At 46.3% G+C, this 15428-nt stretch overlaps 1 protein-coding gene across 1 annotated transcript in view; it reads left to right on the top strand.

The window, feature by feature from the left end:
* Positions 1–15428, top strand: part of B3GAT1 (beta-1,3-glucuronyltransferase 1) — a 113294-nt gene that overhangs the window by 37549 nt on the left and 60317 nt on the right. Inside the window, exon 3 of the mRNA XM_064634686.1 lies at positions 6244–6379. The gene's annotated coding sequence lies outside the window, so the exon portion shown is untranslated. The remainder of the gene's footprint in view (positions 1–6243; positions 6380–15428) is intronic.

Genomic DNA, 15428 nt, shown 5'->3' with positions numbered 1-15428 from the left:
TCCCCATCTGCCAGCCCTGGAAGAAGATTTGTCACCGGTAAGTGCAGTGGGGATTCTTAATGAGCAGCCAGGAAAAATGTCCTGTGAACGCCAGGGGCAGCTGATGGATGTGTGGGGGCACTGAGGGCAGGATGCTGGGGAGCTGCTGGGATTTCTTGCTTGGGCAAGACAATTCTGAGCTGCTCTCCAGCCTTGTGTTTAGCAGAGGGAGGAATTCAAGGATCACTGAGCTGAGCTTTGCCAGTTCTGCAGCCTCCAGTGTTGAAGGACTGTTGAAGACTGTGGTCTTCTTGTGTCTTGGAGGCCAAGAGGAAGAAGCTTTTGGCTTCCCTTCTGAAATGCCCATGTCTCCACGTGTCAGGAATGAAAACCCCAGTCCTGGTGTCCTGACATTACACCTGCTACATTTAAATGCTGACATTTATTTGTGCAGGGAAGAAAGGAAGTGAAATCCTACCCTGCAGAAGCAGTCTGCTAAAGAGCAATTCCAGCAAGACAATGCAACATTCTAGCAATAGATAAGATCACTCTACTCTGCATATATTAGAGATGTGGGGATAAAGCAGGCATTTAGATAGCCTGGAATTCTCAGTGGGTTACACTAGGAAATGCAGCTGCTAAAATGGGATCTGAGAATGGACTGCACGTTTCCAGCCAGCACACAGCACAGTCCTGGGATGATGCAAAGCCATGGGCATGATTTCTTGTCAGTCTGGGCATGTGTTTCCTGCAGGAAGATTCTCCCCCTCTGGAAGTGTTTTCTCTGATTGTGATTTCTCTCAGCAGCTTCTCTCTGACCTTTGAGTTTAGAAAGCCCTTAAGTACCACGAAGGAGGAAAGCAAAATATTTGCAGTGATACATTTTCACCCTTGCTGGCAACTCAGTGCTATTTTTGTGGCATTGTCAGGCTCTAATGGATTAAAAACGGCCCTTGTTTCCCATAGCTTTGGCTCCCCTGTGCCTTGCTGCAGGTTTAGCTCGAGTGGCTGATGGAGTAGAGGTACAGATTGCCTCAACAGCTCCCAGTTCTGCAGCTGTCCAAAGGGGCAGCTGGGACAGGGCACGTGGAGTCAGAACCCCCAGGGGCTCAGCAGGCAAGCCCTGTGTGGAAGAACACCCTAATTAGCACCACGAGCAGGTGCTGGAAGCATCTCCCTGCGTGGGAGTTAGAGAACCAGCTTGGCTGCAGCCAGCAAAGGTGCCAGTGGACTCTCTGCTGAGCCAAGGCTCACCCAGAGTGTTTGCTGTGCTCTGCCTGGAGTCCTCCCACCCGTTTTACACCAGACAGATGTGGTGCATTTTCCAGCCTCTGCCTGGCTGGCTGGCAGTGTGCTGCTCCAAGGTCTGCTGCCTGCCATGCCAGGGCTGGCTGTATTTCAGTGACAGATGACATTTTCCTGGGGTATGCAGAGTTTATAACCAGTTTTATTAAAGCTTTCTCCTTGAGCAAAAGGACATCCATTAAGAGGAGACCGGCAATGGAATTGGGAGGCTGTTGACTGAGGAAGGATGTACCATGTCCTGCTCCACGGAGCACAGCAGGAGTCAAACAACAGGAAACATCTCCTTTCCTTGCATCTTCAGGTCTGTCTCAGCCAGCACTTGGCCCAAATATTCTCCCTTCACCGTGGTTCAGAGCTGTGCTACTGTAACTCTTCTGTTCAGCTTCTCTCTCCTTGCTCCCATTTCACAAACATATAAACCCTCACAAAAATAGCCAGCTACGTCTTCTCCAGGGAGTACCTTGCATGGGCATTAATTTCTGGCAGTAATTTTTCTGTTTTATTGATGAAACACTCATGTTTCAATTACCTGATTCCATACACCTCTGCATGGTGGGTAGGAAAGGAGGTGTGGCACAGACAGCAGCACAGGGATTTTGAAGGACTGGGCATGTGATTATACATTACTTTTGTATGCATGTGTGCACATATCTTTAGATGCCTCTCTCTCTGGCACACTATATGACAATACCACGATTTTATACATATTTATGCTTTCCTGTGCAACGTCAATGTGGTTTATCCTTCAGGTGAATCCCTGTTTCAAACAACCTCCCTTTCCTCCAGCCAGCTGATTGTTTCAAGCCCTGCCTCTCTGTGTACCGTGAAGGATGGGTAAATAGGGAGCCAGAGAATAGAGTGAGGCAGCTGGGAGATTATTAATGTTGAAAATATCAGCAAGCATCAGCCCTTTGATCAGAAGGCATGTTTACAAAAGGACCTTTCCTCTGCGTGAGGCTGCCTGCACACCCCACCAGGCTCGTTGGCATTCAGTGCATGCCACAGCATCTGGTTCTGTCTCCTGCTCCGTGGCTGTCCAGAGAGAGATTGTAAAATGAGTAGACAGGTAGATAAATAAAGAGAGAAAACTGGGCTATGGCCACAGACAAATGCAGGTTTATGTAGATGCAGCCTGACAGGAGGCGGGGAGGGCTAAGGCCCATTGGCACACCGTGTGTGCAGGCTTTGGGGTTGCAGTGTGCTCCAGAGGGGCTGGGGAGGTGGCTGGGAAGGCTGGGAAAGGAGAGGGGAGAGGTGGGATAAGCACTGTCAGTGACCTGGACCTGGGGGCCCCTTTCAGCCCTTGTTCACCTCCCACGTTCCCCCCACCCGGTGCCAGCCGTGCCCGTCACTGCTGTAAAGCATTTGTGCTCCCCGGGCCAGGATCTGATTGTGTTGATGCTGATTAAAGCCTCTGGGCTCCTCCAAAATAGAAATAATAAATAGCACCAGTCTGCTCTGGGCTGCATCTGGGTCCTGATCTGAACCTTCTTCCAAACCATCCTTCTCAGGAGAGGGTTTAAACCACTGAAAACCAGGATCAGAAAAAGAACCATCCCACGGCCATCAGTCTGCCCTGCACATATTGGTACAATTTCTGGGTGGTTTGGTTTTCTTCTTCTTTTTTTTCCCCCATGGGAAACTACTGTATGACTCTGATGGCTTTCCTATCTGTCCGTATCTATATCTTTTTAAACCAGGAATCAACCACATCCAGCAAGACAGTGGATCCACTTTTGCATCTCAGAGCTGAAAACCAAGATCAGAAAAAGAACTGCCCCAGTCCCATCACCCCCAGTCTGGTCTGCAGACATTAATACAATTGCTGGGTGGTTGTTCAATTTTGGTTTTCTTTTTTTCCCCATTGGGAAACTACTGCATGATTCTGATGGCTTTTATATGTATATCTATACCTATATATATATATATCTATATATATATCTATATATATCTAGATATAGAAATCTTTTTAAACCAGGAATCAACCACATCCAGCAAGACAATGGATCCAGTTTAGCATCTCAGAGCTGAAAACCAAGATCAGAAAAAGAACTGCCCCAGTCCCATCACCCCCAGTCTGGTCTGCAGATATTAATACAATTTCTGGGGGGTTGTTTGATTTTGGTTTTCTTTTTCTTTTTTTCCCCATTGGGAAACTCCTGTATGACTCTAATGGCTTTTATATGCATATCTATACCTATCTATATATATATATCTAGATATAGATATCTTTTTAAACCAGGAATCAGCCACATCCAGCAAGACAGTGGATCCACTTTTGCATCTCAGAGCTGAAAACCAAGATCAGAAAAACAACTGCCCCAGTCCCATCACTCCCAGTGTGGTCTGCAGATATTAATACAATTTCTGGGTGGTTGTTCAATTTTGGTTTTCTTTTTTTTCCCCATTGGGAAACTGCTGTATGACTCTGATGGCTTTTATATGTATATCTGTACCTATATATATAGAGAGATATATAGATATAGATATAGAAATCTTTTTAAACCAGGAATCAGCCACATCCAGCAAGACAGTGGATCCACTTTAGCATCTCAGAGCCTTCCCCCAGGCTTGCTGTGCCTGGTCTAACAGACCTGGAGCAGGAGATGGCACAGTGGAATCTGCTCCCTGGCTGAGGCTGCCGGATGCTAATCACAGTGTAAATACTAATAATTAATAATAATGTCTGAGTAGCTGTCTGAAGCTCTGCCTTGCTCCTGCCATCCCTGTTGGCAGCAGTGGCAGGAGATGGCTCAGGATTTCCTAAACAGCATTTGAAGGCTTTTGTTCTGCCTGGGTACAGATGTTCAGTTCAGCCTTGTTTGTGCCCCTTTTGATTCACTGCTGGCTGATCCCCGGGGACAGGCTGGGGAGGGGAGGGCCTTGTTCCTGCTCAGAGCACATCCAGAAGGACAGATGAGCCACAGAGGAAAAATGATGGGAGCAGAAAGCAAGGAGGAGGGACAATTCCCCTGCCCCAGAGCCTGCTAATTCCCAGCTCCCTCCTATGACACACGGGAGAAAGGGGCTGTGTTTGTACCTCTGAGTCTCTCTGTCCCTCTCTTATCCTCAAGGTGTTTTTTTATATTTTTATATTTTTAATCCTCAAGGCATTTTTTAATATTTTTATATTTTTATATTTTTAATCCTCAAGGCATTTTTTTATATTTTTATATTTTTAACCCTCAAGGCATTTTTTTATATTTTTATATTTTTAACCCTCAAGGCATTCTTTTATATTTTTATATTTTTAATCCTCAAGGTATTTATTTACATTTTTATATTTTTTAATCCTCGAGGTATTTTTTATTTTTTTTATATTTTTAATATTTTCATATTTTTAATTTTCCCGTATTTTTAATATTTTCATATTTGTAATTTTTCCGTATTTTTAATATTTTCATATTTTAATTTTCTCATATTTTTAATTTTTTCATATTTTTATTTTTTCCGTATTTTTAATATTTTCATATTTTTAATTTTTCCGTATTTTTAATATTTTCATATTTTTAATTTTTTTCCTTTTTCTTTGCCTCACACACAGAGGCAGTTTTATAGCCTTAAGTTCTGTATCTCATTCATGCCAATACATGAGAATACATGCATATATACACATGTGTATATATACAAATACAGAAATGCAACACCAGGTGTTTTTATAGATTTAAATTTTGGGTAATCTGCCTTATAATTGAGAAGGTTCCTATAGCCTTAGCTATATATATTATTATATTGCACATCTATAAATAGTATCTCACATATTCCTGCTCCTAAAGCTTTAATTCTGTCACTCAGAAGCAGGTTTGGCTCCTTTTGGAAGGTAAGAATGGTGGGAGGGGTTTGCCTAACTTTACATTACTAAAGTCAAATTAAAGATTCTCCTTTTTGTGGCAACCCACAGTTTAGCCCTAGGGGATGGAAATGCTTTAATTTAGATTAAATTACTGGGCTGAGCAGAGATAAATGCCATGTATATCATGGTAAATGTAATATTTGTGATATACAAGAGATCACCTCGATAATCACCTGGGTCCCTCTTACCTTCACAGAAAGGTTCTGTTCCTTTTGTAGGAAGAAAGAAAATGCCAGAGCAATAAAACAGTCTGTGGTTATAGTATTTGTTTCTCTGCTTTCCAAAATCGCACTGGAAGCCAAAAATATTGGCAAAAACCAGAGAAAAGCTCTTTTTTTGAAGAGCTGATAACATTTTGCTTTGCAGCAACTTTGTTCTCTTCAGGTTTTTCAATTTTAATTAGACCAAAATAATCAAAGCAGTACGAAAACAAATGAAAAATGTATTTAAAGGAAATTGAGGGTGGTGACTGGGGAGAGGGGGGAGTATCTTTCCCTCCATTTTTTCTGTCAAAAAACCAAAAAAAAACATATATTTTTAACCACTTTGTCCATAAACTCTTCATTTTGCCTTACATATTTTTACCTGGTGTAGAACGAATCAAAAGGTTTTTCATGTTATACCTCACAAATAATTTTAGGGCATTCTCCATACCCCATTGCCCCTCATGCCAGGGATGGCCTTACCCACAAGAAAAGGAGCTTTTAGTGGGAGCTGCTTCCATAGGGAGGGAAGAAAACTGCTGTGGGGTGGATGGGCAGGAATTAGCCATGAATTTCCTCAAGGGTGAATGTTACTCCAGCAGCATTTTTAGCATCTTTGCCTGATGGGAGAGAAGAGGGAGCTGAATAAGTGGTAATATCCTGACGTCATTTTAAATGTTCTTAGGGCTATCTGCAGTCACACTGTTTATACAGTTTAAGGTTTGAAATGTAACAGTTACTGTTATCCCAAGATAAGACACAATGAAATGGTGTCTGTAGCTGGTGAGGGTTATTTCTGTATATCAAATTATTTCATGCTACTAGGTTTTCAAATGGACTCTAATTAAATTAAACAGCTTTTTCTTTTTTTTTTCTTTTTTTTCCCCCCCTTTATCACCACAGGCAGATCGAGATTGTGTTGCAATTATGGGGGAAGATCTATATTTATAGCGTGGAAAGAATTTGTGCAGCAGCCACAGTTGTCTCTCTCTGCCTGGCCTGACATTTCCATTCTGCACTAATGTTGTGTAACCTTCTGGTAAGTAAAACAGGCACAAAGTATTTACCAGCATTGTCAAGACAAAGCTGCAGGTCTTTCTTCTTTGATGCTTAAAAAAAAAATCAGAGCAGATGCTCAATCTAAACCCTTTCCTCGCTAATATGTTGGTGGTTAGGAGCTGAATTCACATTTGCTGACATGAAGGCAAGAGCTGGGGCTTCCAGAGAAATATCCTTGGCTGCAGGAGAAGAATACACAAGGAACACAGTACTGGGAATGTGTGCTGTGGAATTCCAGTTGTGCTCTGGCTTTCATTTGCTGTCTTATAAGGTTGTACCTGAGCATCTGATAATCCTTCATGTCTCTGTCCTCGGAACATGCCCACGAAAAATTGCTGACTTGTTTTCCCAGGAGTCACAATGGAGACTGGCAAAAGGAGTTCATATCTTTTCCAATATCAGCCCTTCATCCATCCACTGCTGACAAAGGTTACACTGGAAAATTGGTTCCCCCCAGCACAAAAACAACGTGATTGGAGGTGTTCCAGCAATGCTGGAAGGTGCTCTGGGTGCAACAGGCCTTGGCCAGGGAGCTGGGAAAGCTGGGGGCAGTTGGGAAGGTCTGGGGGGAAATCTGGGCTCAGTTTTGCCTCTGGCCCAGACCTCCTCAGTGTCACTCCTTGGGCAGGGCAGCTCTTCCTCTGCCTGGGTTTTTCCACGTGTGATGTGCACAGCTCTGATTAAGCACCTTCATTAGTGCTCCAGATGTACTGGGATATTCAGGGCTGGAAAATAACAGCAGTTCAGGATGGTGTGAATTCCAGCAGTGTTTTGCAAATGCCACTCAGACCCACACATGCCTGGGAAGCCTGTCACTGGGCTTGTCACTTGTCCCTGAGCTTTCTCATTACCATAATCAATACAATTTATGCCCAAAATAATCAATGAATAACCAGCAGGAGCACTGGGAGCTGTGGATTTATTCTTCTGCTCCAATTCTGCTCACTTTTTTTCCTTCACCACTTGCACTACAGCTTGCATTGCTATAAAAATGTCTAGAAGTTGAACATAATAAGATGAGGGGGAAAAAAAATCTGATTCAAAGTTCAAGGTGCAGCCTCATTTAAGGTTACCAGAAGAGCTCAGTTCATGCAGACACTTGGTGTCAGCTTCTGAGGCACCCATGTTGTTATTACAAAAGGATTTTGTAATACATTTTTAACACATGAAAAAATAGGATCTGTATTAAAGCAGAACCAGCTTCTTTGTGACTTCCAGGTGATAACAACTCAGATTAAGCAGACATGGAAATTAGGCACCGAATCTGTTGCAGCAAACAAATTATAATATTAAAATGGGCCTTTCTGGGCTTTGTTGGTTTTCCTTTAACAAGCTGTGGGGGGTTTTTTTTGCCCTCTGCCAATGCTCTACAGCTTCTCAGTGAATTGCTCAGTGGGGTCTGGCTGGCCAGCTCTCGGATCACCTGTTAGCAGCAGGAGAGGAATGTCCACCAAAGCTCTCCAGAGCTGCAGGAGCAATGCACATGATCCGTGCACACAGAGCAGGTTTGATGTATCCCAGCAGTTCCAGGCTCCCTCTGTGTGCCCAGATCAGCTAAACTATCCCTGTGCAGAGGGAAAGCCTTCATCCTGCTCCCTGTTTGGATTCAAGGAGCACTTTGCAGCAAGAGGCTGCTGGGGGTGGCTGCTGCTATTTGCTCTTCTAAACAAACAGGCTCGTTATGCAGCAGGAGGGAGGATTGTGGTTCACCATGACAGTTCATTTACTCTGACACCTGAGGGACCATTTAGAAAGAGGGACATCAGAAGCAGGCTTTTTGCCCAGAAAATTGTCTCCCTGTGATGTATGGGCTGCGTTCACAGGTGGAGCGTCGCTGCCTCGGGGAACGGAGAGCTTTGAAGGAGAAAACCACCGTAGTTTAAAATCATGTTGGGCTTGGCCCACGGACAGGCACGGGGATTGCTCATCTCATCTTCACACAGTTGATCCTGGAGAGCCCTGCTCCTCCGGAGTGGCCTGCCCAGGGTCTCACAACGAGACCCTGGTGTCCCCCAGGGATCAGTGTTGGGCCCAGTTCTGTTTAATGTCTTTACTGATGATTTAGATGAGGGGATTGAGTCCACCATCAGCAAATTTGCAGATGACACCGAGCTGGGGGGGAGTGTCAATCAGCTGGAAGGCAGGAGGGCTCTGCAGAGGGACCTGGATAGGTTGGAGAGTTGGGCTGATTCCAAGGGGATGAGGTTCAACAAAGCCAAGTGCCGGGTCCTGCCCTTTGGCCACAACAACCCCCGGCAGCTCCAGGCTGGAACAGAGGGGCTGGAGAGCAGCCAGGCAGGAAGGGAGCTGGGAGTGGGGATGGACAGGGAGCTGAACAGGAGCCAGCGTGTGCCCAGGTGGCCAAGAGGGCCAATGGATCCTGGCCTGGCTCAGGAACAGGGTGGCCAACAGGGCCAGGGAAGGGATTCTGCCCCTGGACTCAGCGCTGGGGAGGCCACCCCTGGAGTGCTGTGTCCAGTTCTGGGCCCTCAGCTCAGGAAGGATATTGAGGTCCTGGAGCAGGTCCAGAGGAGAGCAACGAGGCTGGGGAAGGGACTGGAGCACAAGTGCTGTGAGGAGAGGCTGAGGGAGCTGGGGGGGCTCAGCCTGGAGAAGAGTAGGCTCAGGGAGACCTCCTCACTCTCTGCAACTCCCTGCCAGGAGGGGGGAGCCAGGGGGGGTTGGTCTCTTTTCCCAGGCAACGATCAGCAAGACAAGAGGGCTGGGTCTTAAACTGTGCCAGGGGAGGTTTAGGTTGGATATTAGAAAGAATTTCTTTGCAGAGAGGCTGCTCAGCCATTGGAATGGGCTGCCCAGGGAAGTGGTGGATTCTCCATCCCTGGAGGTGTTTAAGACAAGACTGGATGTGGCATCAGTGCCATGGGCTGGGAACCACGGCGGGGTTGGATCAAGGGTTGGACTTGATGATCTCAGAGATCCCTTCCAACCCAGCTGATTCTCTGATTCTATGATCCCGTTCAGCCCTGGCAGCAGGAGCTGTGTCCTTGGCAGAGCCACGCCTGTGGCTGGGTGCCAGCCAGGCTGCTCAGCCCTGTCCCTGGCCCTGCACCCCCGGGGCAGCTCCCTCGCTCCCATTTGCAGTTCAGCACCCGGGCAGGGACAGGCTGGGCGAGAAGGTGAAGGCACTGGCTCCCCTTCTCACATCTGAAGATGAGGATGCTTCCAGCTGGCTGTACGAGCCTTCCAAACAGAATATTCGCATCCAGAGAGAGGTCTGGGACATCTTTCAAATGCAGCCCAGATAAGCAGTAAATTAAAAACCAATTAAGAACGGGTAGACAGAGGGAAATGATGCCAGCTGTGGAAAGCAGTGGTCTAGGTCTGTTTAAACGTGCTGCTGTCCCTGTCACACTCGGTGTCACTGCCAGCTATGCTTGTGCTCAGGGTCTCAAGGTAGCAGCACTGTTGCATGTCTGAAGCAAGTGGACACCTGAGCACTTGCAGGCAAATACTTCTGGAAGAACATCTCTCCTGCCTCAGGCCATCCATCACACAGCCAGTTCTGTCCTCCTCTTTGACATTACTTCCCTTGCTGAGCTCTCCTGGCTTAGTCAAGTCTAGCCAAGCCACTAATATTATCACTGATAATTATATCACTGATATTATGAATATCATTAACATTAGGAATTCAATCTCAATATTATTACTGTTACTCAACAGGATCATTTTTTGTCACAGCTGTGCTTGGAAGCCACTCCCAAATTCCTGGTTTTGTTCTGCATACCCAGTAAATAACAGCACCTTTCCAATACACAAACCTGCCAGGTAATCCAGATAAAGCAGGTCATTATTGCAGCATTTTCTATCCTGTGGTATGTGTAAATGATTTCTCACATCAAGTCCAACCCCACTGAAATCAGCAGGGACTTTGCCACAGGCCTCACCTGGACAAGGATTTTACCTCTCACGTCCTGAGTGTCACCCAGGGTAGGCACTGACACTTGGGGTTCATCTTTTGTGCAGAAGGGTTGAATTTATTTATGTATTTATTTATTTATTTGGGGCTTTGCTGATGAACAGGTGGCCTTGGATTCCTGGCTCCTCTTTGTAATGAAGCCATTGGCAAACATGCTGCAGAATTTCCTGAGCACAGTTTACCAAGCCTTTTGGAATAAAAACTGCTTAAGATGTCCAAGGGCTTGGGCTGCTGATGTGCCTCCTGTGATGTGTTTTTCAGTAAGGGATTATAATTCCAAACACGACACTACTTATTCCACTCTGTGGAGTCTAATTAACTGTCAGAAATGCATTGTTGAAGGGATGATGGATTATACCAAGGAAAACATTAATGAAGCTTCATTCCAGGCAGCCCTTGTGAAGACCACTGATGTCACTGGCTGCATGGGAAGTCCGTTCCTTGTGGTTTCCAAAGCCTGGAGCAGGGAGAACCTCAACTGCCTGTCAATCCCACCCAATTAAGAGCCCATTAGCTGCATCCTTTTCTTCCACTGTCATGATCAAGGTGATTTTTGTCTTTGCAAGTAGCTTTATCTCAGAAGCAGCGACTGTGGGAAGTGAGCAGTGACTATCTGGTAGTCACAGGATGACTTTCTCACTCCAGAGTGGGAGAACAACCTCTGCATGGCCCTACACACCTCCTAGAAGGTCAGGATCTGCCTTCTGTTGTGGAGTTGGGAGCAGCTAAAAACTCTGAGCTCTGAAGAACAAACTGAGCATTTGTCTTTTCAGGTGTCTCCCCCCAGCTCAGGTGAATGCTGTGCCACAGGGACATCCAGCTCTGAAATCATCATTCTCACCTGAGCAACGTGTCTCCTCCTCCTGACTCTGTCCTGCAGCCACCTCCAGTTTGGGAGCAGAAAGCTGACACTGGTGTCTCCTTGTCTGTGCAAAACTCTCACAGGATCAGCTTTTCTCTGCCTCTTTTCCTGCTGCACCATCCCCGGCAGAAGCAGCACCTGCTGTGCTTCCTCACACAGCTTGAGAAGCCGTTTTGTTGTGAGGTTGTACCGTGGAACAGCCTTCCCAGTGGTGAGAGCTCCAGTGTCCCCGACAGCCTGCAAAGCCTGACCCTCCCAGCAGGAGCTGCTGGAGGCAGGGCAGGGAGCAGCCGTTCAGCATCACCACCACGGCTCTCCCGCTGGCCCAGGCAGGGCCATCTGCTGAGCAGAGCACAGTGTTCCTCTGCAGCCACTCTCCTGCCTTGGAGTGCCCGTTCCGAGGCAGCAGCAGCACTGTGACAGTGTGTAATTAGGTGGGAATGGATGCCCACGTGAGCCCAGCAGACAGGGGTGAGCATAAGATGCTGGCAGAATTCTTCTCACCTCATCCTGAGCAGATGGCACCACATTAGTCCTTTTTTTTTCTTTCCTTCCTTTTATTTTTTTTCCCCTAACCTTTTAAATAATGAAGAAGCAACCTGGCTAAAATAGCCCCGTGTGGATCATATAATCCTAATCTTCCCCCGGGGTTAAGTGCAGGTTATCTCACCCTGAGCTGAGGGCAGAGCATGGGCACTGGCACATGAATTGTGCTGGGAAGCCATTCTGTTAAGTGACTTCATTTCCACCCATGGTAAAGCTGGGGTTGGGAATGCTCCCTTCTAGCTGAAGACCTTTCACCAGAATCCTAAACTAGTGGATATTCCACTGCTGCCTTTTTACCATTAGCAGTTCTTGCCCCACTCATTGAATCTGCAACAGGCTGGAAGAACAAGACACAGCCCTGCTCTGAATTTAGCTGAAATCCTGACCTTGGAGCTGCCCCAAGGCTTGTCAGAGCTCAGGTCAGAGTGTAGGTTGTGGACTGTTCTCTGTTTCTACTCCAATTGCTCGTCCAACAATTTAATTTAGTGTAGTGGGATGCCCTGGGGATTGATCCAAGACTTGAGCCTTCCAGTCCCTCCTTCCAGTCTCTGCAGGACCAGCCTGGGAAAGGCTGTGGGTACCAGGATAGGAGGAGTCTTAAGGGTAACGCAGAAAAGTCTGAATAAAACTACTGAGATTAAATAAAGCACAGAGAGGTTGACACAATCAGGAATTATATCCTATTAGACTACAGGATAATCCCAGGAGAGGTGGCAGAATGCAGCAGGCAGTTTAAACCAAATTGCTTATACCAGCTTGTGAATACTGAAAGATAAAAGACAGCAGATAAATTAATTAAAAATCCATAGTTCAGACATGCCTTGCTATGCCTTTTACTGTCCCTGGAATTCATGAGGAGAGAGAGAATATTACAAAGGGAATGGTGTAGCACAAGGGCAAGGCTCCAGCCTTGGCATCTGATTATGTCAGTTAATTTAAGGCAAAGACGCTGCCACACAAAAAAACACCCCAGCAAACAAAAGTCTTATCTGAGGGAGTCATTTTTCACTTTTTTTATGACGGCATTTAAAAGGCAATCTCTGAAACAAAGTTCACCTCGCTTGTATCTCATCACGAGGCCCCGGTGTCTGCTGCAATGAAAGCAATTAATTGAGGTCTTTTACAGAGAGTCACATTACTTTCTCTCATGCATCATTGAGTTAATTATTTAATGACATATAAATCCTAACGGTTCAAAAGGTCTGGGGCTGTGCTGGAACTACATTGCAAAGCTGTCTTTCATCTCCCTCTTCTCACAGAAGAGCAACTTCCACTTTTCCTGTGAAGAAGGAGCTCTCTCTTTGAAATATTGTTGTGGCAGCCATCAAAAGGTGTGATATGAAATGTTTATTCACACACAGATACCAGATATTAAACAAAATGAAACATATGTGATTGCCTGTTTGTTTGCTATTCCCCTGCTAAACCCTAAAGACATTTTCCTATCACTCCCTCTCGCTGGATTAGCTGCTGAATAGGATACGTCTGTTTGATCTGGTGTGTTTGTTTCATTAGATAGTACTTGTCATTAAGGAAATATCACAAATTAATTAATTTGCAAAAAGACTGAACATTTTGTTAACAATGCTTTGGCTTTATTTGGAACTTTTTATGTAAGAGTCTTGGAATGCTCTGCAGGACTGAATTAATTAGTGGTGAGGTTGCATTTTCTGTCAGACAAGTGTGATCGTGGCACCTCTGGGGCTTCAGCTTTTTGTCTGTCTTTTAAACAGGGTGTTTGGGCCCAGCCCTGGCAGATGCTGGGTGCTTCCATCCCTGAGTGATGCAGGAACACACTGACCCTTTCATGGCCTTGGACACACCACATTCCCATCTCAGTCTGCCTCGTCTGGCAGAATCTTTGCAGAGGCACTTTCTGAGCCATTTCTCTGCGTTCTTTCACTGCCTATAAATGTATTCTTTTTGTGAACAGCCAGACCACAGGGAGGGGAGGGTTCCTGCTATGTTCCTACCTGTTCAGGTGATTCAAGCCTGCTGAAGAAGTGGGCTGGGAAGAGTTGAAGTCCTACCTCCAAAATTAACAATAAATGCCCAGCATTCAGAACTGCCACATCACCTCTGTACCCTTGGTCTGGATGCTGCTGTGCCAGTGCTCTCCCCTTCCCTCCCTAACTAGGAAAGGTTTGTTGGGAATGGTTTGGTTTGGACACTTTTGTTGTGCTTTGCTATGTTTGTGAACAAGCTCTGCAGACAAAAGTGTGGTTGGGTTGGATTTTGCTTCCAGAGGCAGGAGATGCTCTGAGCTCGGGGCAGTGTTGTGAACAGCTTGGGTTGGACATGCAGCCTGTGTTCTGTTGTGCTCTGCTAAGTATGAGAACAAGATCTGCAGACAAACTGAGCCCACGGGCTGAGATTAGTCTTGACTTTGCTTCCAGTGGCAGGGGATGCTCTGAGCTCGGAGCAGTGTGTCTCATATCCTCCTGCCAAAAAAAAAAAAAAGAGTGGAAAAGCACACATGGCCAGTTTGAGTTTCCCCAGGATAATTTTCTTTCAGCTGATGCTGCCTCCTTCTTATTTGTAGCCATTTTGTGAATGGCAATGAATGCCTCTGCCTCACAAAAAAAATCAACAAAAAACAAATGGCTCTTTCTCAAACCCTTCCTTCACAGGCTAAAAAACAATCAATTCTTCATTGTCAGCCAATCTTTATAATGTGTAAATTATCTCGTGTCCATTACAATCAGTTGCAATCCTGCCATAGCTGCATGCACCGTGGCTGGGGAAATCAAAACACATTTGCAAACCTCCCTTGTGTGCAGAGGGGACGATGGGCTGGGCACAGCTGCCTGGGGACAGCTCAGCACCAGCCACCAGCTGCAGCTTTCCTGAGAGGTGACATCTGTGCAGGGGCTGGGACAGGCACTCTGTGTGAGGAGAACACCCTCCACGTTGTTTTAACCCCCAGCACCTCGAGGGCCTTCTCTGGACCTTCACCAAAGAGTGAAACCTGTCCTGCTGGGGCCACACTGCTGTGTCTTCTGTGGTCCTGGAGCTGCAGGGGAACTTTAGTGCACAGGTTGTGTGCACTGGGAATTGCAGATGAGGTGGGAAACCAGCCAAGGTTTCAGCAGGAAAAGGACCCAGAATTCCAAATGCTCTCCAGAGCAGGGTTGTTGGTTTGTTTTTTTTTTCTAGTTACAAGAATTTCTGCTGACAGGGAGCTGAAATAATGAGCCAATAAAGTGCCCCTTGGGCTGGCTGACAAGGTGTGATGGGTCAAAAGTCGTGCTTGATGGTCTTGGAGGTGTTTTCCAGCCCTAATTATTCCCTGGTTCTGGGCTTGGAAGGGGCTGATTCTCTTCAGACTTGTGTCACCCCCTTGTGCTGTGGGAAGGGTGACTCCAAGCACACTGCCTTGGTGTGCCAGGAATTCAATCCCACAGGGAAGGACCCCTCAGTTCACCAACATTTTTGCAGTGTCTTTCAGGAAAGAGCTGCCACAGCCCAGGGGGGAGCTCTGAAATCCTTCTTTTTAAGGATCAGTGCTGCATCCAGGTCAGCTGGCACTGCTGTCCCCTGTGCTGACCCTGCTGCAGTTCCTCAGTGTTCAGAGTTCCTGCTGCATCTCCTCCCTCCTCCCATCCCTCCCCAGCCTGAAATGAGGGTTTTCCACAGCAGCTGGAGTCACCAAGTACTAGAGAATAATCTGAGTTGTCTCAGGTG

This window comes from Pseudopipra pipra, chromosome 23 (assembly GCF_036250125.1).
Source record: "Pseudopipra pipra isolate bDixPip1 chromosome 23, bDixPip1.hap1, whole genome shotgun sequence".
NCBI classification, from domain to species: domain Eukaryota; kingdom Metazoa; phylum Chordata; class Aves; order Passeriformes; family Pipridae; genus Pseudopipra; species Pseudopipra pipra.
Note: the sequence above shows the minus strand (reverse complement) of the source record. Positions and strands in the feature narration are given on the sequence as shown.